Source organism: Marmota marmota, unplaced genomic scaffold, assembly GCF_001458135.2.
Source record: "Marmota marmota marmota unplaced genomic scaffold, marMar, whole genome shotgun sequence".
Taxonomy (NCBI): Eukaryota; Metazoa; Chordata; class Mammalia; order Rodentia; family Sciuridae; genus Marmota; species Marmota marmota.
In genome coordinates this window covers 43,560,418-43,575,929 of record NW_026000082.1, presented here as the reverse complement: position 1 = coordinate 43,575,929, position 15,512 = coordinate 43,560,418, and positions in this window count along the sequence as shown.

Below are 15,512 nucleotides of genomic sequence, written 5' to 3'. Positions count from 1 at the left end.
CGGGCGGGAGCCGGGTGATGGATTCTGGCTGGAGAAGCCCCTGCTCGGTCCCCTCCACCAGGTGCAGATCTCTTCTCACCTCTTCGTCTGAACCAGGGCATCTTCCTTCCTGTGCACTCGCCCCCAGGCCGCGAATTCACTTGGAATACAGAAGTTCCTTCTGGTTCGCTTTGCAGCCACCTGCAAACAGGACCAAGTCCCAGTGGCCTGCGTTGGAAAGGAGCCCCTAAGCCTGCATCTGACTCGTCCTCCCAGGGGCCCACTAACCAAACAATGCTAAGGATGAGCCAGATACTTTATGCAAATATGTCAATAAAAATGATACAGCACACGGAGTCAGCCTGCCGTCAGCTGCCCAGTGGAACTTGAATGTGCGCAGTAGACAGCTGGACCCTTGACGTGATTCCTCTTAAATTCGCCAGGTTTTTCTCGTCCTTACTCTCTTTCCTGAACAGACAGACCTTCCTAAGGTCACTTAAAGTTGCTTCAGTGGATATTTAAAACTTGCTTTTGTTGGTTGACATGGTTGGCAGTGCTAGAAAGGGTGCATGTGAGCCACTGTGTGGCTGGGGACCTGGAGGAGGGGACCTGGTCCTGAGTAGCAGACCACTGAATACTCCAGTCATTTTACTTCTTATGCAATAAAATAAAAATATGTTAAAAGGGGGGGGGCATGTATGTTAGTTAGCTTTGTACTACTATAACAAAATACATGAGACAACTCATTTATAAAGAAAAAATGTCCATTTGACTCACATTTTTGGAGGTTCCAGTTTAACGGTGAGTGGCCTCATGATTTGGGCCACAGTGAGGTCAGAGCATCATGGTAGAGAAAGCCACTCACCTCATGAGCCAGGAACCAAACAACGGGAAAAAAAAAAGGAGGAAGAGGAAGAGCCTGGGGTCCCACAGTGACCAGGGACCCTCAGTGACTAGGGACCTCCCACCAGGCCTACCTCACAAAAGTTCTACCACTTCCCAGTGGCACCACTTGGGACCAAGCCTTCAAATGGGGGACCTTTGGGAGACATTTCTCCAAATCATAGCAGCAAATTTGTAATTTTTTTCAATGTCATAAAACATACGAACTGAATTTATAGAAAATCACAATCAAAACATGCAAGTAGTGTCTCAGGAGGCTGAGGCAGGAGGATCTCAGGTTCAAAGCCAGCCTCAGCAATAGTGAGGCCCTAAGCAACTCAGTGAGACCCTGTGTCTAAATAAAATAAAAGATAGGGCTGGGGATGAGGCTCAGGGGTCAGATGCCCCGGAGTTCGATCCCCAGGACCCCCCACCAAAATGCAAGTAAGTTAATATTAGAAATCGTCCTCACCATCTGTTATGGCTTAGATGTGAGGCAACCCCAGAGTTCATGTGGGAGACAACGCAAGGTTTAGAGGACAACTTAACCCAGCAGTGCTCAATCCCCAGATGGGATTAGCTGGGTGGTGGCTGGTGGCAGGTGGGAGGTGGCTGGAGCAGGGGTCCCCGGGGTGTGCCCATATCTTGTACCTGGAGAGTGACTCTCTCTGCCTCCTGATCACCATGTGAGCCGCCTCCCTCCACCTCGATGTCCTTCCTCGCCTCCAGCCCTGAGGACTAGAGTCTCTGTCTGTGGACTGAGCCCTCTGAAACCGTGAGCCTTCAAGGAAATCTTCCTCCTAAAATTGTTCTGGTTGGTCTTTCAGTCACCGCAGGGGGGAAACAATACTGACTAAATCACCATCTTCCTAGGGAGCTTGCGTTTTCCTAGAGGGGGACCCCTTAACCCTGAGTGCCCAGCACTGAGGGGAGGTGGTGCCCAAGTCACCCCAGGCTGCCCTCGTTACCAGGCCTCGGGGCTGAGACGCTCTCTGGACTGAAGATGTGGGTCCCTTGGAAGTGTTCAGTGTGGCAGCCCCTGGTGGGACATTCCTACAGCATCCGATCTGGCTGTCCCAGTGGCTGACATGAGCTGGGGCAGCCCCTGCTGGAAGATGACCCGGGGAAGGCCCTGGACCTTGCTGCTCAGAGCACGGCCCTCACTCAGAAGCACCAGACCCTGGACCGGCGGCTCCTGGGCGCTCCTGGGAACGCAGACGCTCCGACGCCACCCAGGTCCTGAGCTTAAGACCCGCACCTACACCAGACCCGCAGGAGGCGCTGGGCTGCGGGAGCTGAGGCGGTGACCTCAGAAGTTGACTTTGAAGGAAAAAAAATGCTCTGGTACAAAGACAAGGGCGCGGTGACTCTGTCCAGGCGGGTCCTGAATTTCTTGTGGGAAGAACGGTCCTCTGAGCTGGAAGGGAAAAAGGAAGGGCTCATGGGGATGGGAAGGAGAACACTCCAGAACAGAGAGAGCAAAGTATAGAGATTTAGAGGGGGGGAGGGGATGGTAATGGGGGCCTCGGGTGTTTCCCATCTGAGTGGGGGGCACCTCCTCCAGCCCAACTCTCCCCAGAACCCACGTGTCCACCATGGAGACTCTCGGGCACCCTGTGATCATGGGCACTGAGAGTTGGTCTTCAATAGCCAACTAGGCTGGGACTCCACTGAGCACTGATTTTTGTACCAGTGTCATGCTGGGCACCTCACCTGCTGTATTTTCCATATATATTTATTTTTTAAGGATTGAATCCAGAGTTGCTTTACCACCGAGCCACAGCCCCAATCCTTTCTGGGTTTTGTTGTTGTTGTTGTTTTGTGTTTTTTTTTTTTTTAAGAGAGAATGAGAGAGGGAGAGAGAGAGAGAGAGAGAGAGAGAGAGAATTTTTAATATTTTATTTTATTTTTTTTTTTTAGTTATCGGCGGACACAACATCTTTGTTTGTATGTGGTGCTGAGGATCAAACCCGGGCCGCACGCATGCCAGGCGAGCGCGCCACCGCTCAAGCCACATCCCCAGCCCCCTTTTTTTTTTTTGAGACAGGTTCTCACTAAGTTGTTGAGGGTCTCACTGGATTGTTGAGGCTGGCCTCAAACTTGCAATCCTCCAACCTCAGCCTCCTGAGTCCCTGGGATTCCAGACATGCGCCAGGCCAGCTATATTCCACGTATTCTTAAGGACATGCGCTGCTTCTTTGGAGAAGTGGGAGGGCAGAACCACTCAGAGCGGGTAGACTGGAGCTGACCGCCCAGTCCAGTCCCTGTCCTCTTCACTCCCTAGCAGTGTCCTTGGGAAAGTCAAAACTAACTTGCCTACCCAGGTTTCCTCTTTCATTAAATGAGCACAGTGTAGTAGTGCATGCTTTGGTGCAGTTCTACACTGATTAAACATATCACATGTCACTTGGTGCCTTGTTCCCGGGACAGCTCTGGGATGGAAAGCCCTCTCTGTGGTTCACGTTGAACAGCCCTAAGCTGGGAATACAAAATACAAAACGCTCCAAGGTCTGAAACTTTTTGAGCACCAACATGACACCCCCCAGTGGAAAATTTCTCACCTGATCTCATGTGACAGTCTGAAGTCCAAAGCAGGTGGCTCTAAAAATATGGCATGAAATTACCTGTGGGCCACCTGTGAAGGAGGTGTATGTGAAACATAAGTGAGTTTAGAGTTAGACGTGGCTCCGTCCCTCAGACAGCTTGTTATGCATATGCAAACTTTCCAAAATCTGAAAAAAGTCCAGATTCCAAAGCACTTTTTTTTTTAAATACTGTAACTGAATTTCTTTTTTTTTTTTTTAATATTTATTTTTTAGTTTTCGGCAGACACAACATCTTTGTTTGTATGTGGTGCTGAGGATCGAACCCGGGCCGCACGCATGCCAGGCAAGCGCGCTACCGCTTGAGCCACATCCCCAGCCCCCAAAGCACTTTTGATCCCAACAATTTCAGGTCAGGGAGATTCAAACCAGTTGTCATCACTTAACTTCCTAGAAGCTTGCTCAGTGGCACACGCCTGTAATCCCAGGGACTCAGGCGGCAGAGGCAGGAGGACCATGAGTTCAAGGCCACCCTGGGCAACTCAGCAACACTCTGTCTCAACAAGAGAAAAAACAACTATTTTAATAGGACTCAGCATGTAGCTCGGTGGCAGAGTGACCCTGGGTTCAGTCCCCAGTGCCAAAAAAATCACTTTAACCTTGTTGGACGGATGAGGAAAGAGAGGCTCTGGGAACTGAAGTGGGTTCTCCAAGGTTGGTTCTTTCTGTCCCTCTACGGTGGCCAGGATCCCCGTGACTCTGCCCTCTCTCTCTCATTTAGCTTATCTTGGGGACCTTGAAGCTGTGCCCAGAGCCACTTACACCCCTCTGCTTCCCACCAGTGTCTAATAGAAAGCCTCTTGTCCCCTGCGTGCCTGAGTCTGGTCCCCGCCCCACCCTTCCACCTCCCCACCTCTGCAGCTTCCATGGCACCTTTCAAAGACACAGCTGAGTGACACCTGTGTCCTGGAGGCCCTGGTGACAGGATGAGCCCCCTTCATGCCGAGGCATCCCCTTTACAACTGGCCACCTCCTGAGCACCAGAGGGCCAGGCCGTGTTTGGCACGTCACCACTTTCTCTCACCTGGCCTAACGCAACGCTCTGTATGCCCCTGGTGCTTAATAAATGCATTAGGAGTGATTGCCTGGTCCTGGTCTGTTTCAGTCAATGAGCCCCCGGTTCCCGAGACAGCTCTGGGCCGTGTGTGGCCTGTGGCTGTCCTGACTGGCTGGCCGACTGCGTCCGACAGTCACTCCTGACCTTGACTCACTCCTGACCTTGACTCACGAGGGCCCCTCATGGTTCCCCCCTCCCAGGAGAGCCACCAAGCGGATGTTTCAGGGCCTTCGCAATGACAGAAAGGGGCTCCATCTGCAGGGCTGGCCTGGGCCTTCCCTTCGGTGGGTTCCTGGGGCCTCTTGTCCCTGCCTCTTGGGACCCTGTTCCTGGGGCTCTTGGTGGCTCTTCAGCCTCAACCCTGCTGACCTTTGATGCAGGCAGTTCTCTGCTGTGGGGACCATTCTGTGCACTGTGAGGCACACAGCAGTGTCCCTAGCTCTGCCCCTATAGATGCCAACAGCACCCCTCCCCCAGGGGTGGCAACCAAAATGTCCTCATTGTCCAATGTCCCCTGAGGAGCAAAACCACCCCCTGGTTGGGAATTATTTACAACTAGGATTTCCAGGATGACCAGACTGGGGGAGCCTGGGGTTTTAACTCTGGGGGGGGTGGCCTTGAAATGACGGTGCGTGTCCCCAGGGCTATGCGCAGGGAGGTCACACGCACGGGCAAGGTGCCTGGGCCTGGTGAACAAGAGGGACACACACCCAGCCCCTGCCCGTCCACGCCAGGTGGGTCCTGGGGCTGCCCTTCGCCAGAGCTGGAGGGTTTTTTTTTTTCCCAAGGGAAACCAGAAACCCTGTCTTTTATGTGAAATCTCCTGATTCTTAAATGTTGGCAGTTTAATGTGAATTGTTAAAAAAAAAAAAAATACTAGGAAAAACAAAGTGTGGCTGGGAGCCAAACGTGGGCCGCTGTCTGCCAGCTTTGGAGCCTCTCCTACGGGCTGAGCGTCCGTCCTGGGGCCTGGGCAGCCTCTGCCACTCAGAGCCCGCAGGACTCGCTCGGAGGTCTATGTCTTGAGCACCACCAAGAAGCCCCCGGATAGCTCTCTGAACCAGTCAGTGCCTGCCGCGTGGGCACTCCATGCCCGTCTGAGGGTCCGTGCCAAGAAATCTACATTCCCAAGAGGGAGAGAACATGGCAGTACCTCAGGAAGGGGGTCCTGAAGCCTCAGCTCCTGCCCAACTCTGATATTGATTTGCTGTGTGACCTCAGACAATCACACCCCCTCTCTGGGCCCCAGTTTCTCGAACGATGACAGAGAAAGAAAAGGAGGGGGGCGGCTGGATGTATGCCCTCTATCTCCTGGGACTTGAAAGAGTACTTCTGTGTGACAGTGCAGAGCCCCGACTGCCTTGCCGGGTGCCCAGCAGGCATCCCCGACCCCATACTGACGTGGGCAGGACCCAGCTGGTTCCACATCTCAGGCCTCCTGCGCTTCAGAGTGGTGGGTCTGGGCCGTCCCTCGAGGATGCTTTCTTTGTGTGTGATCAGTAAGTAGGGATCCAACACTGGAAACCACCGGGATACTGGACAGACCCTGCCCCTTGATTCCGCTGTGGCTCAGGTGGGCAAGCCTGCAGCCGGCCTCTCTGGAACCGCGGACACAGGCTCCCAGGGCACTCGGCCGTGGTGGGGCTGAAGAGGAGAGGGCCTGGGAGCTCTCCCTACCCACCGTCTCTCTGTCTATCTTCGTGATGTTGCAGATTGAACCCAGGGCCTGGCGCATGCTAGGCAAGCGCTCTTGCACTGAGCCACAGCCCCAGACCTTTTATTTTTTATTATAGGACAGAGTCTTACTGAATTGCCCAGGGTGTCCTCAAACTTGTGATCCTTCTGCCTCAGAGTTGGACCAGCACGCGCTCAGGAGGCGTGCGGCACTGTGAGCGCGAAGCGTGTTTGCGACCTGCCCTGCCTCCCGTCCACAGGGGACTTGGAATGAGGCCCTCCAGCCGCCCCTTCACCCCAGAAATCCCTGCATGTGCCCCTGGGGGCTGCCGATCTGGAAGAAGCCACCTACCCCAGGGTCACATCCTTAAAGACAAAAAGCCTTTTCCCGCTTAGCAAAACATACGCCTGCTTGTTTGTTTGACGAGGAGCGTCAGGAGGACGCTGCCAGTCCTTCCTACCGTCTCCCTTCAACAAATCTGCCTCCCGAAACCGCTTCCAAAGAGATTTAAAGGACAGTCCTGGGGAAAGAAGAATTCAGAACAAACTAATGAGTCCCTCTGGGACCCGGGTCCACCACACTGTGCCCCGAGAACCCAGAGACAGGGCCCCCGTCACTGCCTGCTGGCCAGAGCGCGGACCCTTCCACCTCCCCCCAGGGCTGCTGGGGCAAAGGCAGGCCCACCCCCCACCTTGCTGGGGGCCTGGAGCCACTGAAGTCCCTCGTCTGCTGTGTGGTTGGGACGCGCTCGGCTTCAGAAGCCAGGAGCAGCTCTGGGTGATGGCAGGTTTGGTGGGCGGAGGGCAGGCCTCGGAGCCGCATCATGGAGAGGGAGGCCTGGACGTGTGTGGACAGGCTCCGGGGAGCCCGAGCCCGGCAGGTGGCCTGCTGACAGGAGCGGCCTGGGTTTGGACCTGCATCCGGGAAGCCGTGGGGGGATTATATGACCCGAGGCTGCACTCCCTGGAAATGCGACCTTGTCCGCTCCACTTCCTTGTCCTACCCCACTCAGAGCAGGAGCACTGGGCAGGGGTGGCCCCGAGCTTTATCAGCATCAAGGCCCCTGGAGGGCTGCAGGCCCCACCTTCTGCCTCTGGAATCCGGACTCGGGGATCTGCATTGGCAGGAGAAGCGCTGAGGTGGCCGGTCCCTGGGCCACACTTAACTACTGCCCTAGGGCTTACCCAGGTCAGCTTCTCTGCACCCTGGATTTGCTGTATGTCCCCGTGCAAGTGTCTGAGCCTCTCTGACTTCCATTTTTATCACCCACTAAATGACACAAGAGAGCTTTGTCTTTGAACAAGTAACCCGTCCCCCTGGTGTTGGGCACCTGATTGCCAATTGCAGGTGGCTCAGAGACTGTCCCATGAGAGGCCAGGCCTGTGGTTGTAATTTGCTTGCAGCCATGGTAGGAGGAGCAATGTGTCGCTAGGAGCAATGGGCACTTTAAGCCTTAAAGGGACAGCCCAGGCCAGCATCTCTGGACCTCACCGCTCACCTTGCAAGAATCTGGAAACAGTTCACTAACTTGGCTCTGGGGGCTTTTTGTGTCCTAGGGGAGGTGGATGGCAGAGGCTCAGACCAGTCCCAATGACCAGGCGTCTGTGATCTGGAGAGCTAGAATCAAAGTCCTAGGTACGCCAGCAGTTTTCTCTTCTTAGCATCCGACAGGGCTGGGAGCGTCCTCTGCAGAGAGTCTGACGGCCTCCGCCACAGTACGGAGGACAGGAGCGGGCCGGGCAGAGGCCAAGTGCAGATGGAGTGAGAGAAAAGAGCAAGCAGAGGAAGAAAGGCTTCCATTGCCCCCGGGCCGGTGCTCTGTGGTCACGGGACTTCCCACCGCGGTTCCTCTGCTTCCCGTGCACCCCTCTGGTGGGTAGGCAGGGGTCTTCTGTCCACTCACAGGTGGGAAAACGGAGGCCCAGGCAGGAGGCCTAAAAGCAATAGATTCACCTCCAAAACTGTGAGCCAACATAAAACTTTTTGCTTCCTAAGTTAATTATCTCAGGTATTTGTTACAGTAACAGAAAGCTGACTAACATATGCTGGCACACCACAGTGCCCTGCCTGTCACCTCCAGAGCCCACTACAGTGCCTGGTGTGTGGAATTGTTAAGTCAGTGAATGAAGAAATAAAGATAGACTTGGTTGACGTACTGGGCCTATATTCACCAGCATTGTGATCTTGGACAAATCCTTTTACCTCTCTATATCTTATTTTTAACTATAAAACATTATAATAATTATTATGGGAATGAGGCATGATAGTAGAACATGTTCTGGAAGTTCAGCTGCCTGCACTTGAGCCCTGGCTCTGCCTTATACCAGCTGTGTGATCTGGGGCACTTAACCTCTTTGTGCCTTGGCTTCCTCATTGATAGCACGAGGACAACAAGAGTACTTATATAATTTCCTGGGGATTAAATGAGCTAATGTGTGTAAAATTTTTATCTAATATTTGGGGGTGTCTTGGGAGTACCAGGGATCGAACCCAGGATGCTTAACCATTGAGCCACATCCCCAGTCCTTTTTGATTTAGAGATAGGCTCTCACTAAGTTGTTTAGGTCCTCACAAATTGCGGAAGCTGGCTTTGAACTTGCAATCTTCCTACCTCACCTCTCGAGCCAGTAGAATTACATGCATGCACCACTGCACCCATATCATTATCTCATATTATTAATAATCCTTAAAAATAATGGCCCTATCTCCACGTATTAATTGGCAACATTTAAGTAAGAAGTACACAGCAGCGTGCCAGGCACAGTGGAAGAAAGGCTCAGAAGACAGCTCCCTCTTGGGTCCTTGCAGGGCCATGGCCCTCTGTGTCTCTTAAGTCACACGCAGGAAGTGGACTCAGAGAGTCTGACACATGAGGGTCACCTGGAAGGCACTTCCCCAGAGCCAAGCCCTGGCTCCCCTGGAAAGGGGAGTTCCACCAGTGACCACTGGGGGCAGCAAAGGGCCCATGTACTGAGGGTGGCTGCACGTCCCCAGCAGGAGGAAGGAGCTGACCATTCTTCTCTGGGCAGGTGAACACTCTTCCGAGCGCTGATGTGGGAGGCAGTTGGCAGGAAACCTCACTTCTGAGAGTTAGACTCGGACCCTGCATTTACTGGCCACATCACCTTTGATGAGTCCTTTAGTCTCCCTCGACCTCAGGGTTCACATCCGGGACAGGGTGGCTGAGGGTTGAGCTGAAAAGCACAGTACTCACATCACCCTGGGGTGATGTGAGTACTTAATAAATGACACCCGTTGCATACATAGACATAGATTCAACCTCCCTATGTCTGTTTCCTTGTCTGCAAATGGAGATGATAATAAGGGTACACTTATCCCTTGGGCTTGTTGGGAGGATTAAATGAACAGTGTGTTCATCAGCTTTCTGTTGCCGTGACAAAATACCCAAGAAATTCAACTTATAAGGAGGAAAGGTTTATTCTGGCTCTCAGTTTCAGAGGTGTCGTGGCTCCATTGTCTTGTGGCCTGTGGCAAAACAGAATGTCATGGAGAGGAGCACATGGTGGAGAGAAGCTGCCCCTGCCACGTCAGTTGTGAAGCAGGGGGGTGGGAGAAAAGGGCCAGTGTCCCAGAATCCCCTTCAGGGCACAGCCCCAATTACCTACTTCCTCCAAGGGGGTTCCACCTCCTACAGTTTCCTCCACCTCCCAGTAGCACCCTCAGCTGGGGAACAGGCAGTCCACACCTGAAACTTGGGAGACAGACATTCCAGATGCAGACCAGAATAAATACGCACAATTCTTAGACCAGGGCCTGGTGATAGTGCTCGGTCAATATTTGCCAGGGCTGCTATTATTATTATAAATTGTAGCATCTTTGCCTTTGTTGTTCTTATTCTGAATGAGCTGCAACATTTTAACTGCCTGCAGAAATCTTCCTGCTTAAAGTGATTTCTACAAAAGGGGGCTTAGAAGATAAAGGTTAGATGTGGCCCCTGGATAAGGAAGGACTTTATCTTTTTGTTAGATTAGATCTAACTTGAGCTAGGTGCCGTGGTGCATGCTTGAAATCCCAGAGACTCCGGAGGATGGAAATTTGGAGGCCAGCCTGGACAACTTAGGGAGACCCTGTCTCACAGTAAAAAATAAAAATAAAAAGGGATGGGGGTGTGACTCAGACCAAGAGCACCTCTGGGTTCAATCCCCAGTTTCACTAAAAAGGACAAAAAAAAAAAAAAGAAAAAAGATCTAACTTGTGTCCCAAGCAGTCTGAGCTGAGGCCAGGCTTGGGGACCAGCTGTGCTCTGTGAAAATGCTTTCATGTCCCATTCTGCCCGAGGACTGGGCTAAGTGCAGCCTCTTTGGAAGCCCCTGGAGGAGACCAGGATCTCTGCCAGGTCATTTGGGGCCCTAAGAACACAGTCAAAGGGTATTGGTGAGCCCGTGGCAGGTCCATAAAAGTCTCCAACCTCGCCGGCACAGATGGCAGAGTAGATCTCGGGTAAAATCCTCCACCCCTGAGGACAAAGGTCTAAGTAGGTTTGGGGGGAATAGCCCACTCTAATCCTCCCAGCTGCACCTGGGCCCCAGAGTCCTACTGGGATGACAGAGGGAAGAAGAGATCAGCACTGTCCCCACTGGTGGCCTTGGCCACAAAGGCAGCCCAGAGTTTGCCAAAGGGCTTGGCAGCCTCTTTGGAGTCCCTAGGAGTGGATGGCCGCCTGCAGATTCCTGTGGAGGTCACAGGACTGCTGTCTGGCTCAGAAGCCATGGGCGTGTGCCTTCAGCCCCCTCTAGGCATGTCCCTCCGTCCAGTTTTTGAGGTTTTGCCCTATGCCGGGCGAAGTGCAGAGCCGGACATGTGCCTCGCCTCTCTGAAACCTCAACCCAAGAAGCAGTTACCAGGATCTCGTCTGTTTTTCAGACGGGGAACCTGAGGCTTCCAGCAGTGAATCATCTGCCGAGATCATGCCCCCAGATCATCTGCTCTGATAATGGGAGGATCAGAGCTGGGACTTGAGTCTTGTTCTCTCTGCCCCCAGAAGCTGTGTCCTCAATCTCTGGGATGGCCCCTGGTGATCCCCACCTCCAGGCATGCACACCCCCATTAGATCTCCTCCCCTTGACTGTGGGCAGGGCTTCGTGTCACACTTCTGATCAAAAGAATGGGGAAAAGGTGGTGGGATGTCATTTCCAAGATGAGGGTACAGAGACGCCGTGGCCTCCACCTTGCACACACGGCTCTCACGCGTTCTCGGAGCCAAGATCCCAGAGCCAATGAGGAACTGAGCTTCTCTGTCCAAGACCTGGGGGAACCGAATCTTGCCATATAGGAGCAAGTTTGGGAGTAGCTCCTGCCCAGCTCAGCCTGGAGTTGAAAGCAGCCTGGGAGAGCCCTGGGTCGGACACACCCCGCTAAGCAGCTTCGGATTCCAGCCCATAGAAAATGTGAGGCAGTCCAAACGTGCTGTGTGAAGCCACTAAGCTTTGGGGCGATTTGTTACGCAGCAGTAAGTAACCCGTGCCCTTTACTCCTCACCACACATGCAAAAGTACCCACGCAACCACCAAAAGGAAGAAGGACAAAAGATCAACTCAGGTGCCTTGGGAAGAACTAGGAGGGCCCTTGGTGGCTGCTAAGTCGGCCCTTCATTTCACCTTTGCCAGTGAGACCACCTGGAGACCCAAAGCACCTTACCCAGGGTCAGACACAGCTTGGGGGCTGGGGGAACTGGTTATGGCAGCTGAGGTCTCCAGACCTCCGGGAAGTCTTTTTGGTACCAAGGATTGAACCCAGGAGTGCTTAACCACTGAGCAACTTCCTCAGCACCCCACCCCCTGCCCCCCTTTCTGTATTTTATTTAGAGACAGGGTCTCACTGAGTTACTTAGCAACTTGCTTTTGCTGACGCTGGCTTTGAACTTGCGATTCTCCTGCCTCAGCCTCCATGAGCGGCTGGGATTACAGGCATGCACCCTGGCGCCCGGCCCCCTGGGAAGTCTCGCTGAGAGTTCACATGAGTGTCAGACACCTGTGGGCCCTCCAGAGGGGTTTGGAGCGAGTAGTCACATGTCTTCAAGAGACTACAGAAAAATACCCAACTAGGAAAAAAAGTACTGAAAAATTCCAATAGGCTCAAGTATCCAAAACCAAGCAGATGCCAAATATAAGGTTTCTGAGTACAATGCGTCTTAGGGTTGGTCCTTAAGAAGATCTTGTAGTTTTTCTGCTGTGATCTGAAGGAAGTTCCCCTGGGAACCCAGGGCACTGTGAATGGAACTGCATTGACCCCTGTGTCCCCAGGTCCTTTGTGTTTTCCTTGATGGCACACTGTCAGCCAGGGTCAGGGTCAGAGGGACACCTTCCAGCCTGGGAGCCTAGAGCCAGAGCTGCCCCCAGGCTGCACTGCCCCTCCTCCCACCCCTCCCCCAACTCCCTCTGCTCTTAAAAGGGGTCGCCAGATGGACTGGACGGGAAGGTTCCTGCTGCCTTCCCTGACCTCTAAAGCCTCCTTTCCTGCTGCCCCGGGGAAGGTCACAGTGAACCAAACCCAGGCCCAGCGTCTCCAGCATCCACTCGCAGCAAGCCTTCTAGAAGGGTCTGGAAGGGTCTCTGGGTGCCAATGCACTATGAAGTGTGAGGCCCTAGTTTTTTTTTTTATTAAAAGAACAGTCAGGACAGCAAGGTGTCAAGCCCAAGTGGAGGCCCCTTGTAGCACAGGCCCCGTGTGACTTCACAGTTCCAATGTCCAGAAGCTGGCCTGCAGTTCTCTTGCTGTGGGACCTGCAGGGGCCGCTCAGAGCAGGAAACGGGCTGTCAGCTCTTGGCTCCTGGGTCTTCTGTTGTAGAACTAAACAGGAGTATCTTCAGGGCCAGAGTGTCCTTGTCCCAGAACACACCTCCTGGGAGAAATGCCTCCCCACCCAGGGCAGGTGGTTTCCTGGTAGACTGGAGAGCGCAGCCTCTGCTGCCAGAAGCCTGAGAGGGAGAGGGGCTGCACCTGGCTGGGGGCGGGGAGAGGGGAGGGAGCCCAATGTGGGGGGAGCGGGCACCACCTGATGTCCTGGCCCTCAGTGTGGGGAACACACACACACACACACACTCTCGCGCGCAGAGGAGCCAGGGCCCAACTTTGCTGAGTAAGGAGCATAGCAGGAATTCCCCAGGGCGGTGGATGGAGAACCAGCTTGAAGACTTGCAACGTAACCGGGAAGTTTATGCAAAATTTTTCTGAGGGTTGCAGAGGGGAATGAGCACTGGTGGCCAATGGGCTAGGCAGAACCTTCTAGACCTGTTTACTTTCTTGTTCTTGCTTCTCTTCTTCCTTACGTGTCTTCTTAAACTTCAGGGTGTCAACATTCTGAACTCACCACATCTGGAAACACTCGGTCCACATTCCTGGTGCATCAGACGGGGGCTAGTGGCTCCTTATTTGCCACGCTCCCCACCATCCCCTAATGTGTTTCTGAAGACGAATCCAAGCAACCAGTGTTACAAACTCACATTTGTGCTGTCCTTTCCCTTGTCCTGGGGAAAGGGCACATCTCTATCAGGAGTAGAAAAACAGCTGGGCGTGTTGTTGCGCGCTGGTGATCTCAGAGCCTAGAGAGGCTAAGGCAGGAGGATGGCAAGTTCAAGGCCAGCCTCAGCAAATTAGTGAGGCCTTGAGCAACTTAGCAAGACTCTGTCTCAAAATAAAACATTAAAAGGGCTGGAGATGTGTCTCAGTGGTTAAGCACCCCTGGGTTCCAGCCTAGCAAACACACACACAGTAGGGGAACAGAAGGTCCACTAAGGAGGCCCTGTCCTTCAAGAAACTTGGGGGAAGTGTGTTTTTTGCGGACCTGGAAGCAAGCTACAGCCCCCTCCCCTCCCCACCCCCAGCTACTCATTCATGCCCCCAGGTGGGTCTCAGAAGTTATCTCAGGCCGACTCCAGGCCCAGATGCCTCTAGGACAGAGGTGTGTCCAGCTTCTCAACCTCAGGGCCATCTTTTGTTCCCTTTACCTGTTATCTCAGCAAAGGCAAAGGAATTGGGGATTCCTGGCACCTCCTATTCCTTGGGATGGGGTCAGTTTTCTTCTTCCAGAATGGCCAGGGTGTTTCACCTGAGGGTGGCTCTCTTCCACTGTGCTGGCCAGCCCGTCCGCCTTCCGGGGCGCCCAGGACTTCAGTTAGGCGGGTGCGGGGGTCCCAGGCAGCCTTCTGACCTCTGAAGCTGGGCCAGCTGCCCAGTCACTGGGAAGGTGAGGAGGATGTGGGAGGTGTGGAAACTGGGGAGGTCACGCTGGTTGGTGGCCAGGCCACTGTGGTTGGCGAGAGCTGGGCCTTCTCGCCCACGGTCAGGAAAGTGACACATAAAGGTTTCAGACTTGGGGGAAAGTAATTTGGTTCCCACAGCTTGTCCAAGAGCCATTTGCCAGTAACCTAGAGCTTCCCCCCCAGGGCCAGGGAGACTCCCTGGTTAGAGCCAGGCCTGGGCAGGGCCGGCTACTGCTGCCCTGCTACTGCTACAAGGCACCCACCAGTGTGTGGGACTCCTCACCTGGCTTGGCTCCCCTGTGTCTACGAGGGGGAAACCAGAGCTGCCTCCCGGGGCTGTGGGGAGATAATTAGTCCTCCTAAAGAGGATCATAATCCCCAGATCAAAGGGAACTGAGCTGCAAGTACTTTATAGGAGCTTCACCAGCCACTGGAACACCCACTCCCGGTGGTGGGTTCAGATTTGCGGACCCTCCAGAATGCTATCTACTACAGGTCTTGGCTGGCCTCCTGGCTCTCCTGTCCCCATGTCCCGCCTGCAGGGGGCTGCCCCCATTGGGGAGTTCATACGCAGTCCTGAGGATGGGCAGAGTGGGAATGACTGATGTCCTATTTGACAGAGGGGGAAGCTGAGGCCTCCCACCAGATAACAGCCTCTCAGGGTTGAATCCCCCACTGGTTCGGCCGGAGCCCTCAGCCCTAAAGGATGGCAGGTCACCGAGGAGACTGGAGAGAAGGAAATGTCCAGCCTGTCCCACGTCACTCTGTCGACCCTCTCCAGGGCAGTTTTGGGGACTTGGCTCTTTGACGAGGCTGACTCCAGGGTATGGTTTGCACACTGGAGCGCCAGAGAGCCAGCTGCAGCCTTTGGTCACCTTCATTTAGGGCCGCCCCTGACCCCTCGGGCACCGCCGTCCCCCTCTCTGACCCTGGGTTTCACTGGGAATGAGCATGCTGGGGACGCACCAAGTGGCCTGGCCCGCCATGGGGCTCCTGGAGGCGCTGGGGCTGGTCCCGGCGCCGGGCGGGCCGGGGGCGGGGCCGAGGGCGGGGCGAGCGCTCCCTCGCCAGCCCGGAAGGAGCGGGAGGAGGAG